Genomic DNA, 12,151 nt, shown 5'->3' on the forward strand with positions numbered 1-12,151 from the left:
CTTCTCGAATGTTATTTCTAGATGTATAAATATAATTTAAAAAAATACTAAATACTAAATAAAAAAGAAGTATTTAGTGCAGCTTTTGAAACTATGAAATTGCTTAAAAATCGTTTTAGATGATTCAAATAATCAATACAAATAAATTTTGAACCGAGACATATTAATCAATTTTACGCAATTCTGATTTCTAACATCGTACCGCTAGATGAAACGAATTCAAAATCGTACTCAAATATAGAGTAGCTTATCTAGTCCGCGGAACAACAATTTTTCCAAGAGCACCGTACGCTGAGTGATACAAATGTTGCTGTAGAAAATATTTACATTTCCACGTTTCAAGAATCCTGGCAGATTTTTTCAAAAATAAAGTCGCTAAAAGCCACCTTTCCGCTCGCAACGTAAAGAAACAAAATGATTTGAAAATGCATTCTTTTAAATGTTACGCATATTTATAAAAAAAAAATTTATAAATTATTCACGTATCTCGTGAATTTCATTTGCTGGCGATATTTCATCGACAAGAATAAAAAAAATGTCTCATGCCGCGATAAATTAAAAAAAAAAAATAGTAGAGAGGCCTAATTGGCTGAAAAACACATATTTGCTCGCACGTTATGCCTCTGACGTGCCGGACGGACAATGGGATACCAATCCGCGTCTATACATGCAGACGCGTGCATTATTTCCATAGTGCACATGACTGTGAGTTACCTACTGCGAAAAGTAACACAAAGGTAATTTAGTGTCTCGCAACATCGCTAATCTGACATGACGATGACGAGGAGCGTCACACCTCTTACAAGAGTTCAAGCGGTGCTTTAGGCGAATTTAACATTTGGAGAAGTTCTCTAAACTTTAAATTCGATATACTGCTAGTATCCGCCCGAGAAAATGTAATAATATGCAATAACGAAGTTCCCGCGACCAGCCACCTGACACGAACTGCCGCCCTATAGTGTTATAAATGGTGGTGATATAAATATCCCCAAATACTCCCAAGAGCAAAACGAGAAAGAAAGGGAAACTTATCTCGCATCTCGATTATGCTGATGTAATATAATACAGCAAACGATATGATGGAATAGATGGAAAAGACACAGATTTTACTATAGATTTTACCATATTATTTGGAACGGAATCGATCATATTTAAAATGTATATAACCTTTTATAAATTTTTTATTTTCTATTCTTTTTATATTTAAGAAATATATTAGATATAAGAATTATATAATAAAATATATAATTAAAAATAAATGTAAAAGTTTCTTAAAAATTTGGTATATTTCTGAAAAATTTCTTAGAAAGATGTATGTATTTAAGATAATTTTTAATTTGACAATACTGACAAATTAAAAATTATTTATTCAAGAAATTATTTATTATTATTTTGTTAATTTCAAATTTATAAATTGGATAAATAAGTCAGTCTTTAATATATTATACGAAATAAAATTTTATATTTAATATAAAATCTTTTCAGTTCCTATACGTCGATTCTTTTTTATGTATCATGTTTCTTCTATAATTTTCTGTTTAAAATTAATGAATGGAAAGACAACTTATTCGAAATTATAAGCGTTTAAAAAGATTTAAGTCAATAAGTACAGCTCCTGTTTTAATAAACAAATTGATGCAAAAGTTTCATATCTTAATTACTTATAATTATTAATTTGTAGCTTAATTTAAACTTTCAATCAGACATTAAAAGACATGCATGTTCTACACTTAAATATACATAATGCCATTATAATTTTATAGATATTGATATTACTCATAGATAGTTTCTCATGTATATTCTCATATGTATGTATTTTTGACATGTATAACAGTGCTAAACCAAAAATCGATACCATTACAGAAGTAAAAGTCTAAGATAGTTTAAAATACCAACTACATGAATTTGATGTATCGACAAAGCAAGGATGGTCAAAACTTTATATTTTGATATTCCTTGTTACTCTCGCTCGATCGCAACACGTCTTACACGATCGCAGATAAAACCATTTTAAAATTGAATGTGTGTACGTGTATGGATTTGCATAAAATAAAATATTGCAAATATTTTCGTGCTATCTTACATTAAGAAATTCATACTTTAGATAAAAAAAATTTATTCAAAAATAAATAATGTGTTTTCATATTTTATCAAATTGAATGAAAAATAAAATTACATACATAATGAAACGTACGTAGACATTGAATATCTCAAGAAAATCTACTTACAATTGTGCTGTGATTAATAATATCCAAAAATATATTTTTTATTTTTAGTGACATAAATTTGTTTTATGGAACTTCAGAATTCAATTAAAATTTCAATAAATATAACGAGTATATAATAGGCTCAGAAATTGCTAAAGAAAATGTAGAAAGTTTTGAGAAAAATAGCGCGTAGCCACAAATATGTACGAAGGAAATATACATATATGAGATATTTATCATATGCGAAGGAAACGCGGAAACTGATGGGATACTAATTCGATGTTTCACAGCAGCTCTAATCTGACGGAAGGAAGAGCCGTCGCGCCTTCCGGGAGTTAAGCGCCAGTTAGACGTACTTAACATCCGTGGGACTACTCGTCGAAACTTTAAACTCGATTTGAACCACGCTAGTCACCGCGAAATTTGTTCACCAATCGTCTTTCGACAAACTCGGGCTCTGCCAGCGTGATAACGATCGATCGAGGTTTCCCCATTTCCATGGATTCCTCGGAAACATAAATTTCTTCATTCTCGAAATAGCAAAATACTATATTTATTTATTAACATATAAAATAATTGCATGAATGTGAGATCTTCTGTTTCTATAAATTCAGAATTTTGCTGAATTTTACTCATATTTTTTCTAACAATTTGCACATTTATAATTATGCATAATATAACGTTACCGTGCAATAATTACTTTCAAGCTTATAAAGAAAACACGCTCTTGTACATATTGAAAACATGCACTTGTAACTGCATAATGCATCGGATTAATTACATGTGCGTTGAACAATATAATATACATTCTACATTTTTCATCAGACAAAAATATTTAACCAAACATTTATTTTCATTAAATTTATACATTTTTCTAAATTGCATTTTTTATTTTAAGATTACAAATTATCTCCAATTATTTTTAAATGTACTTTAAGCTGTACTTTGATGTTGTACTATATGCACAACCATGATACAAAAAAAAATCACCTTTTAGTTATATTAAAAATTTACAAATTAAGATATAATTTGCGATATAAAAATATATACATGTGGTAGTCTTGATTTTGTACGTAGAAACTTTTAATGTTTTTTTTTTTTTCCGATATTGCCGCTGATCATCTATCTGACTAAATTTCGAACGATTAAGCCTCTGTAAGTGACAGACACAAATTGAGATCCATATTTAGAGGTGCATAACTCCCGCAAGATTAATCATCCGCGCACGGACGTGGAAACGCTGGAAAAGTGCGTGGGGAAAAGTAAATAGTCATAACGGGATACTTTGTACGAATTACGCGGCTTCTGACGTGAACTAATGGCACTGGCGAGCGCCGAACCATGCAGACCCTTCCGCCTCAACACCGGCGTATATACCGCCTTTCTTCCTCGGTTTTAATCTCGTAGACCCATAATGACGTCTGAAAAGACGTAATGTTCATTACTACTATGGAGGAAAATACTTTCAGTGGCAGTCGGTACTTTTAGAACGATACTGTTAGAAAAATGCGCGAAAATACTTATCTCCTCCAAGAACGCGGGTCGTATTCCTTTCTCAATCGTGATATTGTAGGATGCAAAGGTGCCTAGGTAAGGCGACCTTGATCATCATTCTGAAGGCATTATTTTTTGAGATCTACACATTATATTATACACTTCAATGGAACAATGATAATCAATATGTATTCCAACATAACAATATAATTTAAAGTAAATATTATTCCAATTGAGATATTCAAATATTTGATGTTATTGCAATGCTTCTTCCATATATTAATTGATCTTTCCCTTTCAAAATTTCTTTCATACGATTTTCATATATTGTATATCGTTGAGTTTATAAAAGTCAAGTTTGTAAAAATAGTTTATAAAATTTTTTCGTAAAACGAATTAACAATAAGCTTTCTAATTTTCAAAATCTTTAATGCTTTAATTGCTACATTAATTCATTACTTCATTTTCATACGTTCATGATAAGTTTCGCATGTAATCCAATAAATAATCGTTAAAAAAAAAGAATCTACGAAAAACGTGTATATACTAAAGCAGAAATACTAGTTTATACACGAAATATGTAATATCCATAAATAATTTCTTTAATATATTCTATCTATATTATATAGAATTAATTATATAAAATTTGTAATATTACACAGTTAATAATAACATATGTATATATCTAGTGTGCAGTTAATCAAACATTTACCAATTATTTATTTTTAAAATTGAAGCGAAGGGTTCCGGAGATAAATATTTCCGTTGATTACAGTCGTGCCACTGACACGCGCTATTACAGTTTATGCTAGCGATTAGCAAAGTAATTCCCGAAATTAATTATACCAGACTGGTACGGGGAGGAATTGTACGATGCAGGAGAGAAGGAAGAGAAAAACATGGGGGAGAGCGGAGAAAAATTAATGGCCTCGGTATAATCTGTGGTTTTTGCCGTTCAAGTTATAGGTCAGTTTTGTAATAAGGACATGATGGTCAATTTAAGAAAATGCGTAACATCAAAAATTCAGTATTCTCAATAATGTACGAAAGGAGATTACTTCTTAGTACCGATCGTATCAATTGTTAAAAAAGGGAAAGAAAGAAAGAGGGAAATGGAAGGAAAAAGCTGTTACCTTTATGCGCTCTCAAATGTAAACCGAAATAAAAAAAATTCTTGCAAACTTAGCAATATAGTTTCGCCACTTTCGTGAGGATTTTCGTCGATTGTGTAACCGGTGCAAACAACTCGCAGCTCATACTTACTGATATTACTTCCCTAATTAATTACGTGGGAAAGCAGAGCAGAAGTGGAGCAAAAAGTGACAAGTGACGGTTAAACGCGGTTAGAAGCAGACAGGAACAATGAATTGTCCTGTAACATTGTAAAATGAAGTCAAAGCAGACTAAAATAGCAACGTGTGATCTTGTTATCTAATAAAGATTATGTTATTTTCTTTGATTATATTATTGGTTAATTAATTTCTTTAATATTCTACAGTATTGAATATTTATAAAATATGTTTATATCGAAAAATAGCCTCTAATAAATTCCAAATATCCGAAAAAATGTAAGATGTGCGAACAGTGTAGAAAAGAAATTCTTTTTTTAAACACTCATTAAATTAATTAGTTTTTCTAAAAGGAATAACTTTTATGTGACTTTCTCGTGGAATGCACAACTATCCGAAATACCGTGGAAAAATTATTGGATCTCTGTACATTTCGAGAAATGGGACATTTCCTTTTAAAACTGATACTGCAAAAAGGTCAATTTGTATATACTTTTTTTAATCGGCATAAAATAAAAAATCTTTTAAAATGTCAGATATTTCTGTTACCATTTCAAATTATAATTTTTGAAGATACTTATTACCAAGAAATCATATTGGCACAATTTTTTATCAGATATTCATAAACTTGATAAAACCAAATATACACTGGGCAACAAAATTAACGCAACACCTATTCACTCTGCAAAAATAGGCAAATTTCAAGATACAATAACTTCGTCAAAAATTATCGTGGGGGTGTTTAAAAAAGGACCATTTTTGCTTCAACGTTGAATAACTCGATGAATAAAACTCGTACGGAGCTTCATAAAAAAGCAAATTAAAGGTAAAGATTCGCTCTTTCGAATGATGTAAATAGCATTTGTATACAATTTTTATTCCACTCCGTGGAGCTTCGCAAATTTCATAAAAAATTTTGAGGTCTGATATATCATTTATGTTTGTGTAACTTCATGAAATCTCCATGAGACAGTTTTTTTAAGTAGCGATCCGAAAAGTAGAGGTTTCTACCTGTAAAATGCTTTTTCAAACATCCCGATACGACAATTTTTGATGAAGTTATTGTATCTTGAAACCTATTTTTGCAGAGTGAACACAATTCTATATTCATATGATTTTATTCATATAATTTTATTTTTCTACGTAACTATTTATTTTATGTATCTATCATCGCATTCTTTTGTTTTAGAGAATATATCTAAACTTTTCGCATATCTGATCTCGATTAAAAGCATAAATTGTACGAGCAAGAAACTGCGTTGAACGTAATAATGTACGGCATTGTGAAACATATCGTTATCTTTTGTAAGTTAGAAGAGTGGGCAAATATTTTAAATGTAGTTTGTCTTATACGCTATCTTTATCTCTCTCTTTTTGACATCGTAAATACTTTTCCTACCTGGATATCTTCCATCCAAATTTCATTCCCGTATAATTAATCACGGTTAGAAATATCTATATGCCGGAGATTCCCAAATTTCATGCACGTTTCCGTTGGCATAATGAGAAAATGACCACGAAACGCTCGGAATAACTGGCGAAATTCCTTGCGGACCTTCGAGTGAGATTAATTGTTGCTATCACTACACTGACATATTTTTGTTTAATTCAAGTTTGGGCATTGTAATGAGAAAATCTGATAAATTGTTGCATATTCTATCCGCTCGGCCATTCTCTATCCATTCGACTGGACTTGTGTTCAACTGTTGCAAAGTTTATAAGTCTTAATGACTTTTTTATGTTTGTGTAAGTTTCGAATATCTCCGCTTAATCGGGTTAGTTAACCCCTCGACACTCAACCCGTTATCTGAACATATCATGCACATCGAAGCATCGCAACACGAATTCTCCCGTCGGGACACGAATTTCAACTGATAGCAATCTCGCTAATTACGCACGCAAAACTCATGAAACCGAAAACTGATGAGAATCTGAAAAGAAATGAATGTTGTGATACCGAAATATATTATTCTAACCGCATTTCCACTGTAACTTTTTATATTTTGTCGTATCCTTATCGCGCCATTCTACTTTTGTAGTAGGACAAACAAATTTTGTTTCTGTTCTAACTGAAAAAATAGTTAATAGTTTTATACAATAAAAATTAAGTAGCATGGTCATTTGCTTGTTTCGAATAGAATGTAAAATTTGTAAAACATAAAGGAAAACAACACGAATTTGAAAGATAACTATTTCCTCTTTCTGTGCAATTGGATCTTTAATTCTGCGTAACGGTAAAAAATTAATCACGCCAGAGCTTGTAACCTGTCGTGGATAAAATGTGGGGTGGAAAATGCGTAGGTAGAAGTAAATAGGATTGTATTCGCGACACTATTTGCGCTACCAAAGCAGTGCTTTACGGAAAGGCACGATTCCTGACACTGACGAATGACACAAGAATAGGAATTCCTGCACTCGTTTTGGTATCTCTTTCGTACCTTTTCTTTCGTAACTTTTCTTTCATGCTTTCTTATCGTGAAATAAAGTCGCAAGGCGACACCGACAACTGATCCTTATTTACGCCCATAACGTATCAAAAATAGACATATAGTATATAGTATATTTGCTTTTATAAAATCCTAATTAGATATACCTATACGTGACTGTGATTGTGTACAATCTAAAATAATTTACGAATAATATAAGGAAAAGAATATTAACTGTATGTAAACGTAAAGAAATAAACGTGCACGCACCATGCAAATACTAAAAGCCATTGGATTTAAAGAATTATTAATTGGCTTCAAAACTTTTGGATTTCTGTTCCTCTCCACAAACTGGAAAAATAATGTAATTAAACGTGAAGATAATTAACGAGAAAAAAACATGTAAATAAAAATAAATAATACTGAATTAAGAGGATCACATTATTGTGATATTCTAAAAAGAAGCGCGGTTCACGACATTGACGAATGGAGCAGAGAAAAGCGCCTCTGTGCCCTTCGTTCTTTCGCTTTCTCCCTCGTTTCCTTCCGCGGCTTCTGCGTTCCCTCTTCGTTTCACCATTATGCTACATAATTTAGTACTAACGTAGTGGTGGTGGTAGCTACACCACCATTGGCAGCGGCAGACCACTGCCACCCCACCATCGGGTTTAACCGCCAAGAACCGCGGCTAGGAGCGAGTCGGCGAAAGGGAGGAAGCTTGAGGTCGACGGAGAAACCTTTGATCCTGCAACCCTCACAGACTCGATCACTGTATTTGTATTGCCGTGAGAAGTGGGACACCGGAAAAAAGCTCCTCCTGGTCTATTTCACCCTCCACCAGTCTCACAACACCACAATTGTGGGTTTGCTTTCAACTCCCTTGATACGACTGTTTCCAGCAGACTTCACATTTTATTTGTTACGAAAATAGGATGTCTTATTCTTATGTCTGTATGTTGTTATGCTATCGGTTATTTCGATCAAGCGTGAGAAACTCGGTCATGATTTGTACATCACCATGTCATTGCATAATTTGCATATAGCCGCTTTTATTTTCATATTCAGATCTTTCATAAAATAGCGGAAAAGCATATTTAACATAAAATTACAAAAAAATAAAATACCTGCGGTTATATCGAATGCTTGTGTTGAAAGGTTTCATCCGCAAAACCCATATTTTAACGAAACGCTTTTTACAAAGCTTTTACATTTATGTAACAATTATAAAATGCAAAATGCAAATAAAATATTAATCTCATTTAATATCTTTTAATGATTAAATTTACCATGAATTTATTAATATAAATATTCTGATGTAATAATATTAAAATATATGTATATCGTTGATTTAAAAGGAGACTGTAAAATCTTTTTGTAAAATAATATAATTAACAAGCTTTCTAATTTTCGATATTTCTAATATTTTAATGTTGCCATTATGTTAATACATTATTTCATTGTACGTTCATGATAAACTTTGGGCAATCTCGAATTATAAAGATATTAATGTAATTATGTAATATTTTGCATTTGCATTCAATTTATTCTTTCAAACTAATTTTGTAAATGGTCTGAAAAATGGTCCAAACAATCCATTCCCACTTTGCAAGAATTTTTTTCTCGTATGTATATTATACATCGACGACAAAACTATCATGTAAAACGCGATGCACCGTATAAAAACATAATAAACGACATTAATATATAAGTACCTACTTCAATGCTACGCTGGATTCGACATACATGACAGATAAACGACTTTTCCTTTCTAAAATGCTATCATGCAAGCAAAACACCAACATTAAAATTTCATTACGCGAAAATAAATTTACACTTATTACAATATCATAAAATGCTTTATTGAAATTAAACTTCGTATTAACATATAAATGTTTTATTCAATTTTTATGCACTGGAAAGAATTTGGTGATTAGCTTCCAAATGTTGAGTGAAATAATTTCAATCAAATGTTTAATTAATATAACTAAAAGTAATTTTAATTTTCTAAATATTCAGTAGTTACCAAATTATATTGTTACATTTGGTAATAGATTAAATATTTGGAAGAGTAAAATTAGTTTTGGTTATATTAACTGAATATTTGAAATTGTTTCATTCAATATTTAGTAGTTATTACCAAATTTTTATTTCAATTTGTTTTTCATAATTTATATCCTTTCTCAAATATCCTCTAAAATAAAAGAATGTTATTACGTATTTTTGTCTGTTATTGGCAGCAATATTTTTCACTGTATCTGATTTATTTATTAATTTCGTAAGTTTGTTCATCCGTATTAATCGTTGAGCATCCCATGCCACAACGATATGACCGAACGTAGAAAATATCGGTCGATTTTCAGCGGGAATATTTAGTGGTCCTTCGACCGCTTACCGAAGTTTCCTCGCAGTTTGGGGTTGTGGCTGATACTTTATCGTGTAACAAATGGCAGTCCGATCGTACGTAAACATTTCAACCTCCCACGCCACAGAATTGATAGTGTTACAGAGTATCGCGGTCGCAGCTGCGCTCTTCGCTTCTCGAGATACGGAATTAATAGAGCGATACACATAGCGAAATATTCAACTATACTAACTTACTATATCCCTACTTTCCATGTATCTCATAAAATTCGTGTGCGTATCAAATTCTTGTACATAAAAGAATAAATGCTCAACTCTTTCTTTTTTTTTTTAATTGAAAATGTTCTTTTTTTTTGTCATAAAGATTAGGCAAATCCTTAAACGCGATTTTAATTGTGAACAAGTTGTTGAATGTATTTTAATCGTAAAATTAAAACGATTTACAATTCTGCAATAAAAATTCTGGTTGCACTAATTGGAGTTCTGATTGAAAAAATGAACAAATCAAAATTTTCTGTGTGTGTGATTAAATCTATTAGGTATATTATAATTCTAGTTGAGATAATACTGATTGAATACTGATTGATACAATTAAAATTTTCTGGTTTGTTCATTTTTAACTAGAAGTTTTTCTCAGTAACCCTTAATTGCCATCACGTTATTTTCTATAATAGCGAGTGATTTAAATTCGAGTTTGAAATTTATTAATTATATCACGCAGAGCATCTCGGTTATGCTTACGCCTTGCTATCCTTAGCGCTCGGCAAAGCGGAGCTTCCGATATCGCTGCTCCTATGCGGCCAACGCGGAGAACGTTGACCGTGCAAGCGTCGATCGCTCCGTCCCCTTTTCGTTCATGTTTCTCTATAGCGGCGGATATAATGTAACGGTGCGAGCACCCGCACTTACGCGTTCACGCGTGGAACCGAGAAACAAGAAGCGGCGCCGAACCGATTTGCTCGATCGAATGTAAACAATGTTCTATCGATGTATTCTCGCTTCCTATCGCCGCGCCGTATTCGTCCTCATCGTCACCATCGCTGTCATAGTTGTCGATCATTATGCCTCCCCCATTCGATATGCATTTCTCTCTACCTTTTTCGTCCAACTCATCTGTAAAAGCAGAAGAAGATGCGACACATAGTCGTAAAAGCGTATTTTTACCAAATAGTCGCCCATTTTGCGGAAGAGCTCAGAACATTTATCATTATTGGGTAATATAGCAAGATGCTTTTTTTACGATTAGTTGGATGAGTATTTCGTTCAGTTTCGTATGATTATAACTGTTTAATCACATCGAATTTAGTAAGCAACTGATATTGATTAATCTGTATTAAAAAACGAAAAACTAATCGTCTATGATGAAGTGCTTTTCGATCCCGCATTCGGATAATATTTCATCTTTGTTATTCACCGAATGTTAAACAAGAATATATCCGGATAGGAAATCGGAACGCAGCTATGAATAGTCGTGACACTTAAACACTTATATGCATATACAGAGTTTGCTCGAATGCATAGAATTAGAGAAGATACATAGTTGAGAAAAAAACTTTTGAAATATAATATTTAAAATCACGATATCCATGTATATCCTAACTGCTAAGTGCGTCTGTGCAACCACGAGAGTTTCAACGAAAAGTTCTTGAAGGCAGAACGTGAAGAAATGTGAGTAACGTTGATGGAGAGGAAAAAGCATCAGAGAACAGAGAAATAAAACAATAGAGAAAGAGAGAGAGAGAGAGAGAGAGAGAGAGAGAGGGGAGGGAGGAACAGAGAAACGGAGAAAGAGAAAGAGGAATATTGGACTTTTAGCACCGAGTGGTCCTTAAAAAAGAGTTAAAGCCATATAGGTACACGATGCCCACTTGCTGCGATGAAACGTCAGAAGCCGAAACTGCAGCTGCAACTCGGGAAAAAAAACCGTGCGCGATGTACTCGTAACTACAGCGACGATAATGCCACTCTGTGAATGCATCCAAAGAGAACTGACGAAGCGTCAGAATTTCAAAAGCCGCTTCTGACTGAAATACATTGCGGGGAATCGCGTTCCCGTTTCTTTATCCCTCTTTTTTTTTTGTAATGTTCTCCCTATCCTCCCTGTTACCCCGTCGTACAGAATGCCCTGCCACCTGCGTCGCGCTTTTTTCAAAGTGGAAATGCACTTACACGTATGTATGCTCTATGCGAACATATTGCGTGCTCGACCGAGTGACGAAATGGACACAAGTGGGAGAAAACGGAGGTACACCGGAAAGTGATATGCTGTTTTTATTCCTGTTCCGTTAAATCGGAATAGATATCTTTCCGTCCACTCAATCTATTTTTAAAAAGAATTTGTAAAGGAAGATGGAACTTTGATAGGAAGTAATAT

At 32.7% G+C, this 12,151-nt stretch overlaps 1 protein-coding gene across 1 annotated transcript in view; it reads left to right on the forward strand.

Moving 5' to 3' along the window:
• Nucleotides 1–12,151, forward strand: part of LOC108745819 (discoidin domain-containing receptor 2-like) — a 79,232-nt gene that overhangs the window by 12,223 nt on the left and 54,858 nt on the right. The gene's annotated exons all lie outside the window — the stretch shown is intronic.

This window comes from Trachymyrmex septentrionalis, unplaced genomic scaffold (assembly GCF_001594115.1).
Source record: "Trachymyrmex septentrionalis isolate Tsep2-gDNA-1 unplaced genomic scaffold, Tsep1.0 scaffold15, whole genome shotgun sequence".
In the NCBI taxonomy this organism is placed as follows: domain Eukaryota; kingdom Metazoa; phylum Arthropoda; class Insecta; order Hymenoptera; family Formicidae; genus Trachymyrmex; species Trachymyrmex septentrionalis.